Source organism: Aegilops tauschii, chromosome 7 (genome assembly GCF_002575655.3).
Source record: "Aegilops tauschii subsp. strangulata cultivar AL8/78 chromosome 7, Aet v6.0, whole genome shotgun sequence".
NCBI lineage: Eukaryota > Viridiplantae > Streptophyta > Magnoliopsida > Poales > Poaceae > Aegilops > Aegilops tauschii.
In genome coordinates this window covers 636,362,025-636,384,955 of record NC_053041.3, presented here as the reverse complement: position 1 = coordinate 636,384,955, position 22,931 = coordinate 636,362,025, and positions in this window count along the sequence as shown.

Genomic DNA, 22,931 nt, shown 5'->3' with positions numbered 1-22,931 from the left:
CTGGTATTCTCAAAAGCTCGTCCGTCCAAACGCACCTCCCTGATACAGGGTCCAATTTTCCGCCAGCCCCGAAGAACCATGTCCGGCAACGGTCTGGACAGTTCATTGTCTGTGGTTCGATCCCTTTATCAAGCAGATCATTCTCAGCCTTGGCCCACTTTGGCCGGGCTTTGAGGTAGCCACCTAACTCCGTGCGATGGTGAAGCTTCTGCTTCGCAGCATTCTTCTTGTTTGTCGCTGACATCTTCTTACTCTTTTCCGATGTCTTGTGGGCCACAAATGCGGGCCAGTGATCTCTGATCTTCTCATACCGGCCGATGAATTCTGGTGTCTCTTCTTTGTCGACAAACTTTTTAGCTCATTCTTCCACCTCCTGAATAGGTCTGCCATCTTCTTAAGAGCATGAGACTTGATTAATTGCTCTTTAACTGGCTTCTCCGGATCCTCCTCTGGCGGTAGGGTGAAATTTGCCTTCAGCTCAGTCCAAAGATCATCTTTCTGCATATCATTGACATAAGACACCTCAGGGTCTTCCTTCTTAGGCTTATACCATTGGTGGATGCTGATCGGGATCTTGTCCCTAACAAGAACCCCGCACTGAGCAGCAAACGCATCCTTTGTCCGGATGGGTTCAATCGGTTGGCCGTCGCGCGCGATTGCTGTGATCTCAAACCATTCATCCGAGTGCAACTTTCTCTTCGGGCCTCGTCTCTTTACCGAAGTTGTGCTCGATCCGGAGGGCTAGAAAAAAAAGAAAGACGAGAGTTAATTAATATGTGTACATACCAAAACAATGAATGCATCAATTAGCTAGTCAGCACAGGCTTAATTAATATATTTACCTGGCCGGACTCTGTTCGGTCACCAGAGCCGTCACCACGGGCTCCTTCTTGCACCAGCATTGGGTCACCGGAGCCATCATAATCATGTCTTTCCTCCTCCACTCTTCGATCACCGTAGCCTGCTTCTTCACCGTGTCCTTCCAGACCATCATTGTCGTTAAGATACGACAAGACATCACCTCCGGCTAAGATTATGTCCCCCAACACCTCTTTTGCTGCCTCGTCTCGTCCGTGCTCCATTGTTTCTGCAAATATTACAACATGGCAATTATTATACAAACATGACAGAAGGTGGATATATTAGTGGCAAACGTAGACCTAGCTACCTAATCACAACAAGGAATCATATTAGTGGCCTCGACACTTCTCTAGGGTTTGGGGTGGCCTCGGCAACGCTTCAAGGGTTCATATGCAAAAGCCATGGATTTCTTCTATACTTTGACACTAGCTAGGAAACCTCTCGACCCCTTGGCCCCTCGACGACCCTTGAACCCTCGACCCTCGAACCCTCGATCCTCGACCCTCGGCCCCTCGGCCCCTCGACGACCTTCGAACCCTCGACCCTCGACCCAAGCTAGTTCCCGACCCTCGCCCCCCTCGAACCCTCATCGACCCCCTCCCCCCCTCATGTCGAAGTTATCGGGGAGGGGGTATATCGACCCCCCCCCCCCTCATGTTGAAGTTATCGGGGAGGGGGTATATCGACAACGACATACCCGATAAAAAATAAGAAGACGAAGAAGAAAAAAATGAGAAGAAGAGAGGATTAGAGGAGAAGATCGAAGAAAAAAAAGAAGAATAAAAAAGAGGAGAAGAAGAAAGGAATAGAGGAGAAGAAGAAAAAATAGAATATTTTCTATTTTTTCTTCTTCACCTCTATTCCTTTCTTCTTCTCCTCTTCTTTTTCTTCTTTTTTCCTCTTCTTATTTATTTCTCCTCTTCTTCTCCTTTCTTCCTCTTCTTATTTTCTTTTTTCCTCTCCTTCTTTTTCTTCTTCTTCCTTCTTAATATCACTTAGCAACTTTTGCAAAGATCGGGGGGGGGGGGGGGGGGGGGGGGGGTGCTCCCGTAGTCTAAAATCGGTCTATGCACGATAGAAAATTCTGATACATCTATGATCCCTCATACATACATACATACAAAAAATACATATATGATCCCTCGTACATACATACATACAAAAAACATCCGAAAATAGCATATATATAAGAACATCTAAAAAATACATCTAAAAATACATATATGATCCCTCACACATACATACCTACATCTCAATTTCTTTTATGAACAACTAAAAACATCTGAAAACAGCATATAAGAACATCTAAAAACATCTAAACAAATAGAATATATATAAATATATATAACAAAAAAATAAAGGAAAGCTACGGGCCGGGCAGAGGGGCATGGCGGCGCCGGCGGCGCCGGCGGGGCAGGGCAGGGGCGCAGGTGCGTGAGGCAGGGAAGGGGTGTGGGAGCGTGGCAGGGCAGGGGCGTGAGGCAGGTGCTCACAGGGGGTGGCGGGGCACGGCGGGCGACGTCGGGGCGGGCGCAGTGGCGCGGGGGGCGGCGCCGGCGTCGGGGCAGATGGCGTCGAGGGCGTCGGCGACAGCGAAGTTGAGCAGCCTGACGGCGTCAGCGGCGGTGGCGCAGGGGCGCGGGGAGCGGCGCCGGCGTCGTGGCAGATGGCGTCGAGGGCGTCGGCGGCGGCGAAGTTGAGCAGCCTGACGGCGTTGGCGGCGGCGGCGAGGTGGACCAGCCTGGCGGCGTCGGGGCAGGGCTCGGCGGCGACGGCGACGAGGAGCAGGGGGCGTCGGGCGGAGAAGAAAGTGATGGATTTTGGAGAAACTGCTAAGTCCTGCTTATATACACAGCGCATTGGTCTCGGTTCGTGGCACAAACCGGGACGAATGCCCCCCTTCGGTCCCGGTTCGTGCCACCAACCGGCACCAAAGGTCTCTTTTCAGCAGCCCAAAGGGCGGGAAGCAGAGGCCTTTGGTCCCGGTTGGTGGCACCAACTGGGACTAAAGGTGGGGCATTGGTCCCGGTTGGTGCCACGAACCGGGACCAAAGCACCCCTTTAGTCCCGGTTGGTGCCACCAACCGGGACCAAAGGCCTTGTGCTGCCCGCGTCGCGGCCAAAAGTTTAGTAACACCTTGCTAGCTGAGAGCGCTCGAGAGTGGTTTATAAGCGCTGCTGCGGCCACCCTCTCGAGCTCCTCTCAACTACAGGCTTTCGGGCCTAACGTGTCACTATTTTCCTGTGGGCCTACTGGGTCTGTTGCGGGCCTGAATCCTGGCCCATGGTTGGATTTCTAGTCGTATTCAGCCCGTGGTGGCCCACTAGGTGGCACTTCTTTTTGTTTTCTTTGTTGCTTTATTTATTTTATTTTGTTTCTACTTACAACAAAATACATACTATTGCTATTTTATTTTATTTTATTTTGTTTCTACTTATTTATTAAAGTTTATTTTGTTTCTACTTATTTATTATATTTTATTTTCTACTTATTTATTTTATTATGTTTCTACTTATTTATTTTATTTTCTTTTTGCTTATAATGTTTTAACAGAAAATACTTTGATAATTTTAGTTGCATAAATTTTATATAATTTTAGTTTCAATAATACTAGAGGTTTATAAAACTTTTTAGTTGAATCCTTTTGATATTAGAGTCTCATTAAAGTTTTCTAGTTCATTCTTTTTTCTATTAGAGTTTCATTAAAGTTTATTTTGTTTCTACTTATTTATTTTCTTTTCTTTTTTGATTTTTTATTGACTTTGTGAAAATTCTTTTTGCCTTTTAATGTTTTGAACAGAAAATACTTTGATAATTTTAGTTGCATAAATTTTATATAATTTTAGTTTAAAAAATACTAGAGGTTTATAAAAGCTTATTAGTTGATTCCTTTTGCTATTAGAGTTTTATAAAAGTTTTTTAGTTGATTTTGTTTTTGCTATTGAAGAATATTATAGTTTTGTTTAGTTGATCATAACTGAATATTTTAATTGATTTTCTTTTTGCTATTGAAGAATATTATTTTAATTGATCATTCTTTTTTATATTAGTTCGTTTTTTGAGCTAAATGACCCTGAAATTGAAAAGCACTACAAATGAACTCTGAAAAGGTTGAAAGTTAGCATGGTATCATCATTTCACCCACATAGGATGTGCTAAAAAGTTGAGAGGGTTACGGGAAAAACTGGATGCACTTCGTGTACAAAATGGACAATCTCTTTGGAAGTATCAGGGTTTCGGACGAAAACTCATCTGTTACAAAGGGATTTCATTTTTTTTGAACTTATTTGAACTCTAGACTTTTTGTGTGTTCAAAATGCACCATTCAAAGCCACATCATCAATTTTCAACCCTTTCTGACTTCATTTGTTATTTATCATGCATCTACTGATTTTTTTGAGCTAAATGACCCTGAAATTGAAAAGCACGACAAATGAACTCTGAAAAGGTTGAAAGTTGGCATGGTATCATCATTTCACTCACATAGCATGTGCTAAAAAGTTGAGAGGGTTACGAGAAAAACTGGATGCACTTCGTGTACAAAATGGACAATCTCTTTCGAAGTATCAGGGTTTTGGACGAAAACTCATCTGTTACAAAGGGATTTCAATTTTTTTGAACTTATTTGAACTACAGACTTTTTGTTTGTTCAAAATGCACCATTCAAAGCCACATCATCAATTTTCAACCCTTTCTAACTTCATTTGTTATTTTTCATGCATTTACTGATTTTTTTGAGCTAAATGACCCTAAAATTGAAATGCACTATAGATGAACTCTGAAAAGGTTGAAAGTTGGCATGCTATCATCATTTCACCCACATAGCATGTGCTAAAAAGTTGAGAGGGTTACGGGAAAAACTGGATGCACTTCGTGTACAAAAAGGACAATCTCCTTCGAAGTATCAGGGTTTCGGACGAAAACTCATCTGTTACAAAGGGATTTCATTTTTTTGAACTTATTTGAACTCCAGACTTTTTGTGTGTTCAAAACGCACCATTCAAAGCCACATCATCAATTTTCAACCCTTTCTGACTTCATTTGTTATTTTTCATGCATTTACTGATTTTTTTGAGCTAAATGACCCTGAAATTGAAAAGCACTACAAATGAACTCTGAAAAGGTTGAAAGTTGGCATGGTATCATCATTTCACCCACATAGCATGTGCTAAAAAGTTGAGAGGGTTACGTCAAAAACTGGATGCATTGCGTGCATTATATATAATTATGTGTGTCAAAAACCATTACAGATTCACATGGATAGATAAGTGACCAAATTAATAGAAGTTCATCATCACATTAAAAACAAAGTACATACATAGTTCTCATTGAACAACATATAGCTCTCCAGAGCATCTAGTTAAACCATACATTGAAACTATGTAAAACCTTACAATGCAACAACAAATGCAATCATAATCACAACCAAGGTAACAATTGATCCAACGGCATAATGATACCAAGCCTCGGTATGAATGGCATATTTTCTAATCTTTCTAATCTTCAACCGCATTGCATCCATCTTGATCTTATGATTATCGACGACATCCACAACATGCAACTCCAATATCATCTTCTCCTCCTCAATTTTTTTTATTTTTTCCTTCAAGTAATTGTTTTCTTCTTCAACTAAATTTGACCTCTCGAAAATAGGGTCGGTTGGAATTTCCGGTTCAACTACCTCCTACATAAATAAAATCTATATCACATTGGTCGGCATAATTGTCATAAACAATAAATGAACCAAATAGTTATAAAAAGATAATATATACCACATCCGAATCATAGACAGGATGAGGGCCGACGGGGGCGGATACCAAAACCATCGCACTATATAATAACAAGCAATAATAAAAGTAAGAAAATTAGACAAGTATCTATCTAAAGTAAGAATTGTTTTTCTTTCAGAAAGAAGACAAGAACAAGAGGCTCACCATGGTGGTGCCGGCGACGAGATCGGCGCGGGCAATCGACGGCGGTGAAGACGGGGACGGGACGTGACGGACCGCTAAACCTATGCAAATCTCGGGGAAAATGGAGCTTGGAGGTCGAGTTTCGAGAGGAGAAAACTTAACTAGTGTGGCTCGGGCATTTCATTGAACACCTCATGTGCATATGAGGTGAGCTAGAGCACCCAAATGCCCTCCCCTCGCCGGCCACAAAATACAGAGCACTGTGGAGTGCTCTGCTGCGGCGGGGGGGGGGGGGTATATATAGGCAACTCATTTGTGCCGGTTCGTGGCTCGAACTGGGACTAAAGCCCCCCCTTCTGTCCCGGTTCGTGGCGACCAATGTATGTGGGCCAGGAGCGAGGCCCATTGGTCCCAGTTCGTGCCAGGAACCGGGACAAATGGGTCCAGACGAACCGGGACCAATGCCCATGAGGCCCCGGCCGGCCCCCTGGGCTCACGAACCGGGACGTATGCCCCCATGGGTCCTGGTTCGTGACTGAACTGGGACTAATGGACTGACCAGGCCCCAACCAAAGCCCTGTTTTCTACTAGTGCATACCAATATTGTTCACCTCCAAAAGCCATGTTAGCACAGAACACACATGATGGATCCAGAGCTATCATGAACACATATTCACATCGTTAGAGCAGAGCCTTTTTGAGGTCAGGTTCTGATTGTGATTTTGTGAATAACAATATTGTGTGTAAATCATTCAACAAGTAGACTGCTGAGACTAGGTATGTACATCTTATCGGCATGTTACATGCTATTAGATGAAAAGTCATAGTTGGGATTCAAGAAACAAAATCGAAATATTAGAATTCGAATGAAAAAAGCTTTGCACAAGAGCATAAGTAATTGTGTTTTTCTAATGCAATCGGTAGTGTTAAAAAGATTCATATGAGAAAGGAAGGCCGTGAGTCGACCTAGCCAGCCGCCGGCTTTGAAAAATCTAGGGTTCCTCTTGCCTCCTGCCGGCGCCGGCGCCGGTCCGCTCCGTCTTCGGTTGCCATAGGGCCATGGAGGCGGAGTGGACCTCGGCCCTTGCTGGTGGGAGGGCTCCGTTTTTAGATCTATTTTCGAGTTTTGTTAGGGTTTGTGTTCTACTCAGGAAGGCGAGACGGCAGCGACTCCTTGAAGAAGGATTAATGGTCTCCCTGCCTAGCCCCCGTTCCGGTGATGCGTCTAGCATCATCGGTGGGCGTGTGGAGGTGTGTCTCCGGTGGATCTGTCTTTAGTGGATTTGCTCGGATCTGTTCGTCGTTCATCTATGTTCCTGTATCTTCAGGTTGTATCCTTCCGATCTACACTCTTCATCGGCGGCGGGTGCTTTTCTGGTGCGTTGGTTCTATGGGGCCTTAGCACGACGACTTCCCGACTCTCTAGCACAACCAAGGTTTGCCCGACTCCGGCGAGGGAGGGGCGATGACAGCGGCGCGCCTTCGGCTCGCTTCAGTGCTTGTAGTCGTCGCTAGGTGGTTTACGGATCTGGATGTAATTTCTATTCTTTCTAGTCTTTGTTGTACTACCATGATTGACGATGAATAGATTGAAAGTTTTTCCGGCAAAAAAAAAGATCCAAATTTATTGGCATAATGCCTTGAATTGGTCATAGAAGCTAGTGGAAACAATTTGGGACCATTTGACGGATGTCAAAAAACAAACTTGCTTTCAAAAGGTCCCTTCTGGCCTACCGGAACACCCTCCGCCCAACATGGTCTATTTTTGGGTAACCATAAATTGACCCAGACTTTTGCAAGCAGGTGGGCATGCCCATGGTAAGCATCCATGCCTGGGTTGAATGACTTTCGACACAGTATGCAACTTGCGACACGTCTAGCCATTTATCGATTTTTTTTACCAATAAAACTCCATAAAATGAAAAAAAACGAACAACAAAAAAACATGGCATGGTGCCTTGAATTGGTCATATAAGTCCATGGAAAAAAATCGGGGCCATTTCATGGATGCTGAAAAATAACATGATCTCAGATGGAGCCTTCTGGCCTAGCCGAACACTCTGAGTTGAACATGTTCTATTTCTTGACATCTGTAAAATGACCACAACTTATGCAAGAAGGTGGGCATGCCCGTGGTAGGCATCCATGATGGGTTGAAATAACTTTTGACATCTTTAAAATGACACGTCTGGCCATTTGTTAGACTTTTTGACCGAGAAAACTCCTGAAAATGCAAATTTTGTCAAAAACCAAAATAGCTTGGCATGGTGCCTTGAATTGGTCATACAAGGCCGTGGAAAAATATCATTGGCCATTTCAAGGATGTTCAAAAACAACATGCACTTAGACGAACCCTTTTGGCCTACTTGAACACCCTCGGTTCAACATGGTGTTTTTGTGGACATCCTTGGTGACCCTAACTTTTGGCACCAGTTGGGCATGCCCATGGTAGGCATCTATCCCTGATTTGAACGACTTCACCATATGCAAGTTGCAACATGTCCTACCATTTATCTTTTTTAGCGAGAAAACTCCAAAAAAAATGCAAAACATGTCGAAAACCCAAAAAACTTGGCATGGTGCCTTGAATGGACCTTCTAGCTTACCCGGGCACCGAACATTGAACATGGTGTTTTTTGGACATCCTTGAAATGACCCCAATTTTTGCTACCAGGTGGACATGCCCATTGTAGGCATCCATGCCACATTTAAACGACTTCCGACATCGTATGCACCTTACGACACATCCGGCCATTAAGCTGCCATTTTCACCTTCCCAGCTAGTTTTTTTACAGTTTTGGGAACCTTCTAGGAGGTTCCAAAAAAACATTCCCAGTTTTCGGAACCTCAGCTTCCTAGCTAGTTTTTCCCGGTTTTGGTAACGTTCTACGAGGTTCTTGAACCACGTTTTTTTTTTCTTTTTTCTTTTTATCTTCTCTCCTATTTTTTCTCTACTTCTTTTTCCTTCCTTCTTCATTTTCTTTAACTTTTTTCCTTTTCCCTGTTTATTGCTTCTATTTTTGATAAATTCCAGAATTTCAAAAGTTATTTGGAATTTCGAAATATTTCATGTTTTTCAAGCTTGGTTCATTTTTATTAAAAAAATCATATTTTCTAATAAATTGTTCAGAATTTCAACCTTTTTATATTTATTAGTCGCTTCTCGAGCAATTCAGAATTTTTTTAGAAATTCAAACTTTTCTTCACGTCATTTTTCGTTCATATTTTCTAATCAATGTTAAAGAAATTCCAAAATGTTCACAACTAAAAAAGAATCTTAAATACTAAGAAAATTGTGTTGTCTAATTATGTCCAGAGTTTTAGAAAGTGTTCCCATTTCCGAAAACTACTCGCTGATTAAAAAATATCGCATTTCCAAATTTATGTCATTTTTTTAAATGTCTATGTTTCCAAATTTTGTTCACAAATTTAGAAATTTGTTCACGCATTCAAAAAAATCTTTGGGAATTTCAAGTAATGTTTGTGCTTTCAAAATGTTCGAAATTTAAAAAATGTTCCTATTTTGAAAATAATTCTACACAAATACAAGAAATGTTTGGGGAAATTCAAATATAATGTTTTCAAATTTTTGTTCAGTTAGAATAATTCAAAAAATGTTTGTTTTCAAACTTTTGTCATTATTTTTTTTCATATTTAGCATTTTGAGCAACTCTGAAAGACTCAATCATTTTTTTAAATTTGGGTTCAATTTTTAGAATGCGAATATTTGTATTTTATGAATAAATTTTTTGAACACAATTATAGCGCGAGCATTTTTTGAAAAATAAAAATGGAAAATGAAGAAAAAACAAAAAAGAAACAGAGAGAAGAAAAACAAGTGGGGAAAAGACCGGTTTGACAGATTAAATCGGTCGCTGAGGGATAGTTCTTGTAGATCGCGTTTCCTAGTTAGACACTGAAGCTTATAACCTCGTGTGGCTAGTGACGAGCGGTCAACTGCGGGAGGTACATGGTTTGACCCCTAGTACTGCCATTCCTGTTTCGCGAATTTTTCCATGTTTCCGTCTATTTGACACTACTCCCCAAACGTATTGGGTATACGTTCCTGCAGGCAACCCACTATATATACATAAGAAAGCCGGTACGATTTGTCAAAGGTCCATACTGCCCATAAGAAAGCCAGAACCTACACATCTATTAGATAGAACATAGACAAATAGGACAGGAGAACGTGCGGAGAAGAAAAAAACACTAGGGTCAGTAAGCATGGGACTGTCATAAGACTTGGATTATGAAAATAAGTTAGGACATCTTGTCTAAAAAGAAATCCTTCTGGCACAATTTTACAATTGTAGCATCATGTCAGTTATCTCAACCATCGATAAGAGTACCTAGTTCAGCCTCTATGAGAGAAGCTAGTTCAACTCCAACGAGAGTACCTTCTTCAGCCCCAATGATTTTAAAACTTTTTCCCTGTCTTATTTTTAATATGATTTATTGGCATTTGTGCACAACATTCACAGAAAGCTCCGTTGGGAAGAGAAAGTGTAGCCCAAGTAGGTAGGACCAAACAATGGCAACAAAAGAGCTAAAGCAGGACCAACTCCTAAGAATTTAAATAGAGGAGAAACTTCAAGCAAGACCAATGAAAATAACATTAGTTGATGTAGTAGTACTAATTTCCAGCATCCTTCACAACAACTTCTCAATTTGCATATCCTCTTTCCTGGCCAATTCTTCATTACTAGAATTCTTGTCCAACAACTCTTGATTACCAACTCCTTTGCTCATATCAAACCAACAGGTGCAAGTTCTTCCCTCTTGAGCTGAAGCTTGGCATCACAGAAATCAATCAAACATTTCTTCCAAAACAAGTGATTACAGGGCCAAACATTCAAAGAATTTTGCAAACCCCAACCTATGAAAATAAACAAAAAATAGTGACCCAACTCCCTACACAATGCAACCAAAAACATTTTTAAGTAAAAGAATAACTTAGTCGACCTCTTCTCTAGTTAAAATAGCTCCTTCCTCTGTTCTGATGGCTCGACCATATCAGCATGAAGCCTTCTCTTTACAGAAATGCATTTTGTCCACCGAATATTGCAGAGGCATATGATTCATCGTCACTCCACCACCAACTACTACTGCGGCCAGCTGAGACGGACACGGTTGAGCTTCGGCTGAGAAAACTCGCTATCTCTGGTGGCGAGCGGCGATGAAAGGAACGGCAGACGGGCAGGGATGGCGAGCTCAACTCGTGGCTGTCTTGAACATGTTGTGGGGCACATAGTGGTGACTGTCGTCCGTGTGGCAGCAAAGCTAGTTCAGGATGAACATAGGTGGAAACCGATTGGTACCAAAGATGAGGGGGGTAATTTGGCTACTTTCAGAGTTCGGGGATGTAATCCAATCTTCTCAAAAAGTTCAGTGGGGTATATGCCCTTTACTTGATCTTCTCTGATCCATTTGTCGAATGGTTACATAACTGGCCAATTGATATGACCGTTGAATGGTTACATAACTGGCCAATTGATATGAGACGGATGTTTTGGTAGCCACTTCCGTGTTTGCATGCCTTGATCGTATCAAGGACAAGCGTGCATTTGCCGGCACTGTAAGCTGCGTAATTTTCAGTTAAGGATGCTCATATGCACCAAGACATATCTCCAGGGAAGCTGCAAGGAAGAAACAACAAAAGACAAATCGAGAAAGAGGCACATGTGCATATATATTGCAAGCTGGAGCTTATGGCTAGAACATCATACAGTAATGACATGCAACACCATCATATAGTGATGACGTGACAAATCAGAACAACGAATGCAGAGAGAAACTAAAATAAGACAACGGCAATATTGTTTGACAACTAGGACACGTAAAGAAGACACCACATGCAGATGCAGGTACAACTAAGCTCCGGAACGAAACAGACTAGAGGGTTGGCAGTCGGCACCAACAAGGGCCAGACAGGATGTGCTTACGTGCGGCCAAAGTGGATCCAGCTCCTTCAGTCTCAGAGATAATGGCATCCTTGTCGAGCTTGGAAGACTCAGGCAGTAGCTTGCCCTTCTTCATTGGCTTAGGGGTGGTCTTGAGAGGGAGGTCCATAATAGTAGCCTTGCGCTTGGAAGCACGCTCCACGGCGCCTACCCAAGCCCCATGGTACAGCTGCTCGTTGCGGGAGCTGCGACGCAGAGAAGGCCCAGGCGCAGGCGTGGCCACCACCACGTTGTTGGGCAAGTCCCCCACCACAGGAATAGCAGGTGGTGCCATATGAGTAGAAGCAGTAGGCTGAGTGACTTCCTCCACTGGAGCTGGTGGAGGCAACAGAGCATCATGAGAGATACCAATGACCTGCGGCTGCAAGTGATCCAGAGTGCACGACGAAGCGAGCAGATCATCAGCATTGGGTTCCGTAGGCGCCCTGCAAACACAAACCAGGCGGGCGTTAGGAGATCTATCACGAACAAATATAACAGTGTGATGGAGCAGTATATCGATCCTCACTAATCAATTAACAAATCTATTCTGAAACTAAATTATGGGCTCTGTGTGTCATATGATGCAGAGGCCCGGCTTTTCCCCTTCTGGAAAAAAAAGTCTGAAACTAAATTAAAGGTCCTTTTTTCCACTTTGAACAATTAAGCAAAACATGTATTGCGTCGGAACATCATAATCCCATCATAACTCTATTCTTGAACTAACATAATACGTTTTTTCAAGTATTAGTTTCCCTAATCGGCAGAATTATGAATAACTAGCCGTCAACTAGCGCATTCGCACATGTGCTGTTAATTAGACAAGCTTCATCGTATATAATAGCTAAAGAGCTAAACAAATACCAACTTTGTTTAAGAGAGCATGAATAACTATTCTTTCATTCAAATAGACACTATAACATATGAAGGACATTATGATTGACTGAGAGTTACTACTATCCAAGACATAAATCCATGTGTGAACGGGAGATTGTGTTAGTAAATTTCAGCATGTTATTAGAGTGAAATCAAAGGATAGTGAGAGTAGGACAAATAAACTACAATTCCAGTGAAAAATTATAATTAGATGTTAATACTAAGATTAACCAAATTAAACAGTAAGAGTATACTGAATAAACTCGTAGTAAGGCATGTATATGTTTGTATAATACAATAGCATACAGTCAATGACCCACCATGTTCATTCATTTTTTAATGAATTATGTATCTATCTAGTTTATTGTTTTTGTCAACTATTGTATTATATGCATCAGATTTATGGGGTTAAAAGCTATTAGATATACCCATAATTATACAGAGATTGTTATATTTTATTGAATAATCTAACGAAAGTATAATTTATTTTTTAATGGTAAATTTATTTCCCATTTGCCGACTTGCATTTCTCATGTCAACCTTTAGTCACAGGCTTGGAAGTCATAGAGTTGTATGTTGATAGTCTTGAGCGGAATATAAAATGGTAATATTTGAGATGGACCAAAATAAAAGAAATTGCAAGACATCAAGTAATTATACATGCTATCTTGATACTGCAAAACTCAACCACCTTGTGATTTTTACAATAATATAAGATTTGAAACAAACAACTTTCACCACAACTTTTCCTATTTATACAGTATGTTACACACTTTGGTGAAAAAAACAGTATGTTATCTAATATTGATGATGAATACCCTTGTAGTTATATTTGCACATGATAAGTCTAGATGCTTCAATACTGTGTAAATAAGATTTTGAAATATCTATCATTTTTTATGTTGCTAATATTTACGCATTCAAGCAAAAATGTTTTCTCTGGATACATGAGGGTATTATTGTCCAGAGAAAAAACTTCACTAAATAGATGAAATGGATATTATTGTTCCTTATCCATGATCAAATCAGAAGAAAAAAAAAACTTGAGGAAAAGTGGGGATTATAGCTTATGCATATCAGTATATGATAGATAATTGTGTGTGCACATGCGATCTTTCTCGTAGATGATTCACCTTGTAGTAGTATATTAGAACAGGAATTTAAGCATACAATGATTTCAAGTGTATTTTTCTCCTAGTTATGCCCAAAGTTGAGACATTTGTGTAGTTATCACACCTTGGTTCAAAGTATAAGCTAATCCCATGCCTACAGCCAATCATATGCACCCACGAAATATAGATTCGTCATCATCAGCTATATGTGTGCTTCATGCAAAAAGCAGTAAAGTAATTATAGCAGGGAATTTACAATATCTAAATCTAAAGCACACACAAAGTCATAATCAAACGTTCCGAACTGTTTAGCATGTATGACATATAGATCAAATTAATTAACCTGCTGGAAACAATTACCTTTGCCTCATCTAGATCAGGTACAGGATGCAGCTGGCAAGTCATTATGGCAAGTCGCCATCAGCTCATGATATGCCACGCCCCCTCCCCAACCCCGCCACACAACTCCCCCCCCCCCCCCCCCCCCCAACCCCGCTACACATGACCTCTATGAAATGCAAGTCGGCAAATGGGCGATGTTGGTGCGCGCTCACCAACATCGCCTGACTCGCCAACACCGTGCTGTATTCTTTTGCATCTGATCTGCATGCTACCTTTTTTTATTGACAATTTGATCTGCACGCTACCTAGTACCGTGGAGATTGCCTTTTTCATAGATATCGCTTGTTAAGAGCCCGCAGACTACCCAGACTCTCACGATCAAAATCTGAATCGTTTGCACATTGCCCTCCCTTAAGATCGGCCGAGTGAATATAGTTTCTCCTAGAATTAAGGTACCTGAAAGCTGACATGGCCCGATTACACATAATCTGTGCCTAACGTTGTGGAAACAGATTCTGAATCCAATATACAAAAAACATAAAATTCTTCTTCCAAAAGGGATAGTAGATATATTACCACGGTGACCTCGATCTGGATCGCACAGGCGCCATCAGGTGTTTGGCAATATCCACTACGTATGGCGCCGCTGTTATTACTTCTCAGCCAGATGGAGTGTATGTGGATTAGGCGATGGATTCGTCAACCAGAGGCCAACAGGATACTTTCATAAGCTAGCTGGTTAGGAAAAAAATAGCAAGTGATGGTGCTGTTGGTAAGTTCGGGAGAGACCATACATTTATAGAATCTTGGACCGTGTCATTTATCTCGCAGTAATAGCAAGTAATGGCACTCCAAATATATTATATATTAAAGTATATGATATGCATTAAATACGTATATATTTAGATATAGCCCCTCCAAAGGATTGTGTCTTATTGGTGTATCCAAAAGATCTCTCGTTTAATGTGTTTGGATGCTCCTGCATTCGGATTATTGTCATTGATTTTGTTCCAAACATTTTGCTATAAATGTTCTTCCATCATGTACAGATTTTAGTTATTACTATTTTTAGCAACATATCTATATTTTCCATAATAAACAGATGTGCGGCATGTATGTATTCAAGGGTTTATTTCGCTATAAATAACATCCGTCCAACCCCCCGTAATACACGATGCACAAAGTTTATGTATTTAGAGCATATTGATGCTCAATTTATTTTCCACCAATAGAGTAGAGAGAAAAGACGAAACCAATCCGACAAACTAAAAGCATGTGTAAGAAAACAAGTTGTGAAAATGAACCAACAATATGAATCAGTGCTAAGTGGAAAAAAGCTTCAGGGTTCACCTGACACCGTGTTCACCATCACATTCAAACCCGTTCAGGCAACTCGACCTAGAAGTCTTTCAATTAAATAGCAACGCTATTCTCTTTTTCATCCAAAAGCAAAATATTGCATTAATAAAATCCCGAATGAATGACAATATGGATGACAATGCCAAGTCAACCATAATTAATATAGCATATGTAACTAGCACGCCATCTACTAATGAGATAAAGCACAGTTCCATAGAAAACCAAATGGCAGTAATATCACATAAGAAGTAATCAATCGCAATGAGAAGTTTCTTACCATGAGATTGGTGATGAAGATGACGATAATCTAGTAGTCGATGGAGATTTGAAGGAGCAATTGTTGGACGTTGTCGAAGAAGAGCTGAAGTAGTCATGACAAGCACCACTTAGAAACGTCATCACCCTTTTACATGTGTAGGTCCCTAATCACCGGGGTATGTCCGGAGACAATTGCATTCTTCGCCCTGCTGACTGACGAGGGAAGGGTCGGCAGAGGCGAGTGTAGAGGAAACGATGGGTTGTGTTGTGAGATGAGACTCCTTAGATAGGGTCGCCTCCGTCTTGTATCCTCGTAAACCCCCACATATGCAGTGTGATGTGCCTATATCCGTGGAACCTCCTCCTAACATAGATCCAGCACGCACCACCTCCTAATTGCATGTTGAAGTGAATTCTTAACTATCCTAAGTTACTGTATGAGATCCACGTGGATGGATAAGACTAATGGATCATTAACAAAAAAGAGACACAACATAACTACGGTATGGTTGCGTGTTGCCAATGTCAAAGGTCACGCGTACCTAAAAGAAAATAAATCCTAAATACGATGCACTTGTGTCGTGTAAACATAGCATATCTCTTGCTTGCCACCTTGTAAGAGCATCTCCAATAGGTGATGTAAAATAGGACAACTTCATAAAAGCGGGTTTTTAGGGCATTTGGACAAAAGACGGTGCTCCAACTGTTGCCATATCTCTGTATTTTTGTGGTCCAAATTTTAAGGAGCCCTAAAAAATGCCTCTTTTGCCGTAAATATAGGGCACATGTGCGGCTCCTACAAAATCAAAAAACGCAGGCTCAGTGGAGAACATATGGGTTATGTGGCAAGATGAGACTCTCGATAGGGACGTCTCCTGCTTATAGCCCCAGTCTGATGACCCTCATGTATGCATAATCATATATCTATATGCGAGGAACCTCCTCCTAGCATATCTCGACCATGCACCACATCCTAACTGCACATTGATATGCATGTTCAATTATCCTCGGTTGGTGCATGGTGTACCTTTTGATCTGTAAAGAGGGGGCCATCGCCTTCCCATGGATCCCATGATCTAGGATCCAACGGCCAATATTCCCAGACTCCCTAGTGAGACAAGGACCCCTCTTCCTATGTCTATCCCTCCAATGACAGAGGTCGCTAGGACCCTAGGACTTTGCTTCGGTGGTGGTAGGTTTATCAAAAAAAAGGTTATGTCTCCGATCTACACTGGCGACACGATGGCATCCCTCGACGTGGAATAAGGTCTCCCCGACTCACCCTCGTTTAAGTGGTGCTTCTTCGTACCGCCAGGAGGCATGTGGAGGATGATGTGTCCGCAAATCTGGTCCTCCCCTTGTAGTTTTTTCTTTTGCAGATGTGTCTAGGTGAAATTGTCCTATGGAGCGGACCATGTCGTTGTGTGTCTTTGTCATCCACTCTAGTTTCAACAAACAAAGGATGGCCAGCCTCGGCTTCATCGTGGAACATGTCAGATTTGTCTTCCCCAACTCTGTCTGTTTGAACATGGTACGTTCTGCGGGCTCCCTCGGGTGTTTTCTTCTTAGGCCGACAATTTACTATCTCGTTCATGGTTGTTGATGTCTTCTGATCTACATTTAAAACTTCCAAGCCGCCACTTCTATAAGCTTCTAGATTTCAACAAGTTTTCTTCGGTGACATGGAAGCCCAGGGGCGGTAATGAGCTTTGTTCATGGCGCACAGTGGTGGATGTCGGAGGAAGAAAACTTTTGTACCCATAAGAACTTGACTTAAGTTCATGGGTGTGTGTTTGTTAGTGTGTGTATTTGTTTTTGTATTTGTATAATTCATCATTGTCTCACGAATTCAAACTACCTTAGAGAACCAATGCTCACGATATACATTGCCGAATTTGCTATTTCTCTAATGCTACATACAATTTATCCACAAAACAACTATACATATAATTTTGATATGATTTGTTGGGAATAATAAAAGATAATAGATTGTAGTTTCTAGACATGATAAATGGTCACAACTAATTAAATGTTTGATGCTTTTCCAATCTCTCCAGTTTTCTGGCAGCTAAAGGCGATTTCTGTTCTCCGCGTGGGTTGGCCCGTTGTTCTGTTCTGCCTCTTTTTGTCTGTTTTCTTTCTTGTTGTCATTTTTTCCTTTTTGTTTGTCATTTTTTGTTTTTTCTCTATTTTATTTTTTATTTTTCCTTTTGAAATTCATAAATTTTATAATTTCAGAAACTATTTTAAATCATAAATTTTGTTTTCAATTCATGAACTTTTCTGCAAATTGTGAACATATGTTAAACTTTGTGAACATTTTTTCTAATTTTAGCATATTTTTTAAACTCTTTGAACAGTTTTCAAACTCACAAAAAAAATTCGAAATTAGTGAAAAAATTCAAACACATGAACATTTGGTATATTACAATCGCCTAACTCACATGTTTTGTGTGGAATAGATTCGGCCATTGCATGCACTTTTCTTCCACCAAACGTATGCATGCTTACGTCCTATCGCTGACAATTTATTTGGGTCATGTGTGATCGACCCACCCTATCACCCATGTTAGCACGGCGAAGGTTTAAAGCTATTCATGTAAAGGGGGTAAAATCCGTTTGCATAGGATGTCGCTGCACCGAAATTAGTGAAAAAATTCGAACGCATGAGCATTTCGTATATTACAATCGTGTAACTCACATGTCTCGTGTGGAATAGATTCGGGCATCGCATGCGCTTTTCTTCCACCAAACATATGCATGCTTACGCCCTATCGCTGACAATTTATTCAGATCATGTGTGATCGACCCACCCTATCGCCCACGTTAGTACGGCGAAGGTTTAAAGCAATTCACGGAAGGGGGTAAAATCCGTTTGCATAGGACGTAGCTACACCAGTGCCATCGACTCACTACGACTATGTGGTGGGGTCTATATGGGCCACCAATATTGGGGTCAAATCTTGTGGATCTCGGGTAGGGGTCCCGAGCTAGTAGCCATGTGGCGATGGTAACAGAGACACGGGTTTTTACCTAGGTTCGGGCTCTCGTTTGAAATAAAATCCTACGTCATGCTTGTGTTATATTGATTTGGGATTTAGTACAAAGTAAGTGATGTACCATGAGATCTTGTTTCTCGTCTACGTGCGCTACCCCTTAATTTATATAGGTACCCAGGGGGTGGGGTCTAGAGTTACAACCTAGTCGGTAATATACAAAGTGAACGTGTTGGAGACGAGCTCTAAATGTCTTGGAGTATACATCAAGTCTTCGGAAGCTTCCATTTAACAACATAGGCCGCCTAGATTTGGCCCAGTGGTGAACTGGCATGGGGGTCCTCGGCCCGGCCCACCTAGCCGCGAGATGACGTGGTGAGTGACCCCCAATCCGGGGAGAGCCTCCGGTTGGTCCAGACCCTATTTGACGCTCGTTAGCGTTAGAATGTTGTGCCTTCGCTAGGGAGAGCCTCCGGTTGGGCCAGCCCATGCACCGGATTTGTGTTTTGTTCGTTCGCTGCTATTCCTAGTGGTTTTCTGTCCTTCTCTTTTATTTTCTTCTGTGGTTTTTTGCTTCTGGTTTTTTTAATGTTTTGTTTGGGTTTCAGTGGTTTTTGATTTTTTTTCTTTTTTGTTTATTTTCGTTTATGTTTTTACTTCTTCTTCGTCTCTTTTTTCTGTGTTATATAAAAAGTTAACCGCGTATTACAAAAATGCTCATTGTATATTAAAAAAATGTTTCACCGTATATTATAAAAAAGTTCACCATGCATTATAAAATGTTTATCGTGTTTTACAAAATCATTAATCGTACATTTAACAAAATATTCACAATATATTAAGAAAAAGTTCGACGTATTTGAAAAATGTTCACTGCATACTTACAAAATGTTCAGTATCTATCACAAAAATGTTTAATGTGTGTTTGAAAATTGTTCAGCGTATTATCATAAAAATGTTTAATGTGTATTTAAAAATTGTTCGTCTTATATTAGAAAACCAAGTATTACTTTTGTACTGTTTTGCATTACACATGAATCATTTCTTTCTCCTAAAGCACGTAACAATGTTTTTATGCATTCATTCCTTAGGACGATGTTCAGGCCTTCGATAGAAGTTCTTATATGACTAGTCAATTCTATACAATGAAATTCAACTACCACTAGTGAAATCTTTCGTCCAGCAACATGTAATTCCTCTTATCCCTAGTTTTATTATCCTGTACCCATTAATCTTCTTGTAGTTTTACTACCCTTTTTTTTAATATTCATTAGGGATCCGCATATTAACTGAATCTGGAGAAGGAATATATTTTCCTCGGAATTGCAAACAACTGTAGTGGTACATAAACCTACTTCCGCTGATACTACAAGAAACCTACTTTTGCCCCTAGTATTTTTTGTTTGCACTTGATTATGCTTTTTTCCAACAAGTAATAAACATAAATAAATTTGTTACAAGTTCAGAGAGAGCTGGATGAACAGATATACAGGTGGATCAGATTTTCAAATGCAAACAGTGCGAACAAATATCTTCCCACTCGTCAAACTAGCTTTTCTTTAACAATATGTATTCCAATTTTGCTGATAGTTGTCTCAAAACAATGTTTTTGCCGATACTTCTTGTCTCTGAATATTGTTCAACAAAACAAGATTCTATCATCTTGTGGCCAACTTTTTTATATATACACTGAACATTATTTTGCTCTTCAGTATACTACATAATATCTTGCAGCAAATTCAGAACTAGGCGAATTTTGTAAAAATTCAGAACAATTTATTCTATTAAAAGTTGAAATAATCAGGAAACAAATGGTACATACAGTCATTTTTGGGAAATTTTATTGTACTAAAAGTTGCTGATGCCTTTTACTCTTCAAAGGTCTCCACGTTAAGCCACGAAACATTCAGGAAACAGCCGTGTTTTTGTTCAGGAAACAGCTGAGTTTTGGTTTAGGAAACAACAACGCACACATTCCCGAAACCGTCAGGAAACAGCCACCTGCATGTTCAAATAGAACTTCCACAGAAACTAAGCTAGCGGGCCACGAAGAAGCCAACCCGCAAACAACCTCTATCAGTGAAAGGTCCTCATTTTGACGCTAACGAACTTTGAGCAGGGACTCTCCCAATCCGGGACACCATCACCCACAAGCTGCTCGATGCAATGCTCCATAGAAAGAGAGATGGGATGAATATGATCATGTCGTCAATCATAGGAGGGGCCTACATCTCCTCTGCCACCTTAGCTGGTCAAAGTTTTTTTTTGTGCTTGGTCTTTTCCACATCAGCCCAACGAGTTGGTTCAACTTGTCAGTTCCGCTGTTTTCGTGAGCAAATTAGACAATCAACGCTCTCCGTTATTCGTTAGGCATAAAGATGGTGGTTCCTCGTGCCCTGAGCGGAAAGTGCTAATATGTTTCCTTGTCAGCCCTTCAATTACTTTTAGTATATAATAATAGATAGCTATATAATGCTGACTTCTTCGCTAGGGCATTGAATGAACTCTAAATGACTTGAACGTTAAAATGTGACCTTTCTAGAGTACAACAAGGTCACACCAAAGTACTCGACCCATTTAGGCTTTATTTTCTATTTATTTAGAAAATAACTCCATTTCATTGAATAAATGGGTAGCTCCCAATTACGACAAAAGGAGTTTGTGCAAAGTTTGGGGGTGAGTCTCAGTGTAAAAAATCTGAAGTAGGAAGGGGTTTAATTATTCACCATTTAACGAAGTGGCAAAATAAAATATGATAATTGATTAATTAATTAATGCAATATGATGCTGATGCAATGCATATGATACAAAATTAAAATAACAATCAATTTCTAATTTGAGGTAAACTCCCGGGCTGTTACAGTTAGTTGTGCTGAGAGGTCTATAAATGAGGTGCATATTATCTTTCTGGTCATTTGACAACGTCCCTCGCCGTAGAGACATAAGTGGAAGGGCTCCCTTCATCCAATACCATGCAATCTAGTGAAGCTCAGAGATGTCGTTGACTTGGTAGGCTAGACTTCGGTCCACAATCGATGTCAGCATGGATGACCACATCCAGTTAGTGGGCATGCCGCGTCGTCTGCGACCACCAACACAACGGGACGTAGGTCCGTCCAATGTCCACCGGTGACATCTTCATTTCTGATGGGATCACATGTACGGATTTGAATTTTTGGGCAGTAATGGGTGGAAAGACGGCCCGCCTAACCCATCCAATCATGGTGTACCGTACCAATGTTGTTCACTTGCAAAAGCCATGTTAGCACAGAACACACCTGAACACATATTCACATCGTTAGAGCAGAGCCTAGTTCAGGTCAGGTACTTTGCAGATAACAATATTGTGTGCGAATCATTCAACAAGTGGACTGTTGAGGCTAAGTATGTACCTCTTACCGGCATGTTACATGCTATTAGATGAAAACTCATAGTTAGGATTGAAGAAAAGAAATTAAAATATGATAATTCGAATGAAAAAAAAATCTTTGCACAAGTGCATTAAGTAATTATGATTTTCTAATGCAGTTGGTAGTGTTAAAAATATTCATATGAACTTACGCACATGTACCATAATCACATGTTTATAGTTGCAATAGGTGAAAGGACTTGTATATGTAAGTACTATCTTGGAGCTATAGCATAGCTAACATGTTATACGAAAATTCACAAGAGTGGACGAGCTCGCGTGGTCTCGGAATCGCTGAGCGCTCGTTCGCATTTGGATATGGGCTGCGTCAGGTTCTGTCAACTGTGTCTGTTCTTTTTAAATCCTGATTCTTGGTCGTGTGGGGATGATGGGACCCACATGCACAGTGGACGGACGTTTGCCGGACGTGGTGACAACGTCCTGGACCGATTTAATGTTCATTCTCTTTCCTTCCATTGTAGAGACTTCCATATATACATTCTATGCACAATCATGTCATGGAAAGTGAAATGTATCAGACGTGCACCTTTATCTTATTTATATGTTACAACATGTTGAAATTTGATCTTTTTTTTTCTTCTTATACAATGTGACATGGTTTGTAGAAGATTTTTTTTCATTGTCCCATGGAAATCCTAACTCAATATTTGACAAAGATTCACACGTATAATTGTTTTTGTACCTAAATGTATTTGTGTGTGTGTGCGCGCGCGCGCATGCGCGCATGTGTGTGTGATACCTGTAGTGTGTGTAACAATGGCAAAAAACATTTTATTCTAAAGTACTTAAGTAATTAATAATCAGAATATTTTTCTTCTTAAAACATGCATGTGTGTGCTAT